The sequence below is a fragment of the Lagopus leucura genome, unplaced genomic scaffold, assembly GCF_019238085.1.
Source record: "Lagopus leucura isolate 7727_CA_CO unplaced genomic scaffold, USGS_WTPT01 Super-Scaffold_100001, whole genome shotgun sequence".
NCBI lineage: Eukaryota > Metazoa > Chordata > Aves > Galliformes > Phasianidae > Lagopus > Lagopus leucura.
Window position 1 is genome coordinate 9,454,716 of NW_024962262.1, and position 4,587 is coordinate 9,459,302.

At 35.8% G+C, this 4,587-nt stretch overlaps 1 long non-coding RNA gene across 1 annotated transcript in view; it reads left to right on the top strand.

The window, feature by feature from the left end:
• The window catches only part of LOC122178163, an 8,011-nt gene extending 5,849 nt beyond the window's left edge, over positions 1 to 2,162 (top strand). The window contains exon 4 of the long non-coding RNA XR_006178246.1: positions 2,099 to 2,162. This is a non-coding gene — a long non-coding RNA (uncharacterized LOC122178163). The remainder of the gene's footprint in view (positions 1 to 2,098) is intronic.
• The last annotated feature ends 2,425 nt before the right edge of the window (positions 2,163 to 4,587 follow it).

The window sequence follows — 4,587 nt, forward strand, 5'->3', positions numbered from 1 at the left end:
AAAAAAAAAAAAAAAAAAAAAAAAAAAAAAAAAAAAAAAAGACTGGATTTCATTTTAGTTTAATTTAAAATAATCCTGACGTTACTAGACATATTTGAAGTTATCAAAAATGAGGTATCCCAAACCAGTGATGTATGTACTACTAGATTTTTCATTTGATAACTTCCATCCCAGTAATTTCAAAGATCACTTTAAAAGATAGACACTTATCTTGAAATGCCAAATGCCAATATTAATGACTAATTTATGTCTATAATATAAAGAGAAATATATTGGAGGATTCAGTTCAAATGCTCTCACAGTGCCATCTGCTGAAAGGAAACTAAGACTCAAAAGAAACTAAAAAGCATTTAGCAATTCATTCTTGCTAGAAGATCTGTAAATTCTTCATCTCTCCCGGATACTTTTCAGTCTTTATGCCTTTCAGTGTCACTACAAAAAATTTGAAGCCCCAGAAAAGGAGGAGCTATAAACAAAATATTTATCTATATCAACAACTGTCAGTGGTTTCACTGATTTACCAAAGTGTCCTAAGTAAGAGGAAGCTAGAGATGCTTAAGGTTTCAGCTGGGTTAAGTGTATACGCTGCTCAAGGTTTTGGTATAAAGATCAAGATTTTTACCTTCTGTCAGGTTGCCTCTGATAAGAAAATGTCAGCCTGAATTTATTAAATTCTACTATATCAAAGAATATATAGGCTGAAATATGTTGCCTAATATGCTTTTAAATTCAATTCACAAATCTAGAAATACTGCTCAAGCAGTGAGTTCACTCTGAAATTATTTAATTATTGAAATTATTCATTTCAAAATGAATAATCATTTTGAAATGAACAAGTCAGATTGCATGGATCAAAGTGAGCTTTTGTAGCAGCCTGAATTTGGAGAATGAGTTAGCAGTGACAGCAGTCCACTGTCTGAAATCAAAGATTATTTACTTTTTAGAAATCATTTTTTAGAACTCAGTTGGACTGAGTTTCAGAATGGTACTTAATTACAGCTGAGTACTTTCGTGCTATCTGCTGTGTTAAGAAAACTCAGGCTTCATTGTTTTTGCATTTATTTATAAATACTTATCACTTCTCAGTCCACTGTGATTCATGTTGTCAACATGTCTCAGCTAAGCTCTGCTTAATAGCTTAAAGCACTGCTGCTGCACTTCCACCTGAATCCCAGCCTGTTTGGTGTACACATATTTGTACTGTATCCTCCCAATGAAAATCAAGATTTCTTCCCACCCCCAGTGATAACTGAAAATACATTGTATTTAGCATGGTTCTTCTGATGGATGTGTCTGCAGTGGGCATTTTGAAATGAGAAAAAACAAAAGATATTCTAGCAATTAATCACAAATTGTGATATGTGGCACTGCCACAATGGACATTTCATAACCAAGAGGCTGAAATTCATTTTCATTAAGTTCTTCCATGAATAATTTAGACTTGTAAAAGCAAAGTAATTCAGTAGCTCGCTGAAAGAGAAGGGATGAATTTCTGTTAACCCTGTCAGCCAGCATGACTAATTCTTCCTGCAATTAATCCTATGCAGAATATGCACGGTTTTCTCATCAGTGCTGAGTAATGTCTCAGGATCTGGAATGTAACAGCATTCATAAGTGCTTGTATGATTCTTTTGCTCATAAGTAATATTGGGTCTGAATTGCCCAACTTAAGCAAAACTTGCGAAGATGCAGAAAGAAAGGTTCTGTCTTCCTTCTTTGCTTTATTTGGGATTTAAATTCATGTGTAACTTGGGATTCAGAGACCTAAGTTAATCTCACTAAATTCCTCTAATGAGAACCATATTAAAATATTCCAGCTGGTAAGTCAAAACTTCTGAATTTCAACTCCAATCTGTGTTCTGAAAGCCTCTCTCCTCCTTCTCTCCATTTATCTCTCTTTAGAAGAAATAAATATAGGTAGATTAGTTTCCAGAGTTTAGTTTCCTGATATTAAGTTGTATGAATGCACTTCCAAAATCATTCCCCCATGTCTTTCTCTGCTTAAAGTTCTGATAAATATCATAATGATAAAAAAAGACAAAACAGTAAGGTACAAAGAGACACTGAGCTAAATGTTTCTTGTCTGACTTTATTACAGACTCTTTCTGCAACTACACTTTCCTGTTGAAAAGAATAATCGCAAAAACACGGGGCAAGTTCAGGAGATATGTCCAAGTATCTAGATGGTTTGGAAAAAACTGACAGATGCAAATGTCCATGTTTACCTTCTAGGTTGGAAGTTTTCACAAAATTTTGTTCTGATTCAAGAGGAATTTTTTTTACAGAACAGAGCACTGTCTCCAGTACAAGGAAAGACATCAACAAGGAGATTTTTGGTTACACTGATCTGCTTGCTGAAGGAGATAGCAGGGTTTCTGACTGTTGGTTTAGAGTTCTTTAATCAGTTCACTCTGTTTATTAACCATACCCTAAAAGAAGATGACTGGGCTTCTAAACAAGTAGCTGGTGGACAGATGTTGTATTTGCTGTGGGAGCTTCCTAAAGACTGAGAATTAACTGTGTGGTGGCAGCCAACCCTGTCTTGTTCCTGTATTTTCCTGCTTGTAAAAATAGATGATTTACAATGGGCTTTGTTTTGAAAAATTCCTTGACTTTTGTGTTATTGTTCCAATGAAAGTAACGAGAGCAAGCTTGGCTGCCTATTTTGGCTCAGAGAAACAACAGAGATGTAATTGAACTATTGGAGAAAAAGAAACAAACTCTGAAACCTCCCAGAACACCGTGGTATCTAAAGAGATGAAAGATCAAAGAACACAGATACCACCAAGCGCGAACATCATTGCTCAATGTAGTGTCGGAGCTCTGCCATTTACTCTCATTTGAATTTAGTTATTTTCAAACAATTTTAGGGCAAGATTTGAAACCCACCAAAATTATTTGGATCAGATCCTGTTCCATTCAATTACTACTCTGCAATAATCAAAAAGAACTGTATTTGGCTCTGTTCCAAAACAATTGGAAATCTTCATTTTGGGTGCTCCTTATAAGGTGCTGCAGAAGCTTTTGATTTTCACTCAGTGGTCCTCTTTGAAGAAGAGATGGTCAGGTAGTTAAATTTTTGGGGACCCAAGTTCAGTGCTGTGTTCTTAGTAAGGTTCCTGCTCTATTTGTTTAACTCATTAATGTGTTACTAAACATGTTAGACTTGGACTTGATGGTCCTTGTGGTTCCCTTCCAACCCAAGATATTCTTTGGCTCTATGATTAATTACTGTTAAGTCTTTTGACTCTACATTGTGGAGGCTGATGAGTAGTTCAGTGTTACTTACGTGTAACTGTTCATACAAACTGCAAAGAAAGAATCTTGGAATAGTCAGTTCTTTAGTGGCTATACTTCCACGAGCAGTGAAGAAGAGTATAGATCTTTGTGCATCACATGGGTAATTCCTCCATTCCCTTTTCAAATGGAGTAACAGTCTTCACTATCTCTAAATAAATAAATACATACATACATATATACATAGAAGTAGTGCCTGAAGAACACATTGATATTTGTGAGTTACTGTTTACAGTAGGTTGTCTCAAATGTTCTTTAACAAGCAGTCAATCTCCAGCTGTATTTCAAGAGACTAATGCAGCACAATCTAACGGCAGGAAAAAGCATTTCATCTTAAGTCTCACCACAATTTATTGTTCTATAAAGAGAACATTATAGAGAAAATCTTTTAAGACGTACTTTGGAGTACTCCTTGAAGAAGTTTACAAGTGTTTTCAGCTCCAGGCAGTAGGTTTCTTGAACAAACATCTTTGTCATTATTTTTGGAAGTGTATTCAGTGCTGCTGTACACCACAAAAGAGCTCAGGCATTATTTATATGCACTATGTCAGCTGCCTTCAAGACATGCAATGTTCTTACAATTCTTAGTCAACTCTTCCCCTGAATTCACACACATACACAACCTTGCTGTCTTCAGGAAGATGGATAATGAGGGCTGAACCCTCCCCTGCCACTTTTCAAAGAGGCTGATTTAATCCTCATCCTGGAATTTCGGATACTTGCATTCAATCCAGCAGTATCAGTTTTAGAATAGACACTCAACTCAGTTTCTCAAAACATCATCCCCCTCCTTTTTTGTTTTTGTTTTTGTTTTGAGACTACAGGTTACTAGAAGGCAGAGAAACAGCATGCTTGAAAAAATCACTTGAAAGTTCCCCAAATTGCACTCCTGATTGTACTTAAGAAATTAGAACTCCATTACTGTTCTAAATACTGAAATCAGTGATTTTCTAGTGCTGTACAAAAAAATAAATAAATCATCAGTCAGAAGAAAATGGGAGTTATTTTTAAGTATCAAGGTTCTCCAGGCCACTGCATTCTGTGCCATGTATTTAGGCTATGCAACAGACCAGAGAGAAAGAAAAAAAGCACAGATTAAATATAGTTTCTACTTCAAGGTTTTGGCGTGTCCTATTTTGACTGAAAGAATAATGTTCAGAAGAAAATGTGCAAAAGCAAGGGCATGTGGTACATGTGTAAGAAGTGAACATCTGTAACAAGCCATCCTTGTTAATCACTGTCATTCCCTTCCCTTCCCTTCCCTTCCCTTCCCTTCCCTTCCCTTCCCTT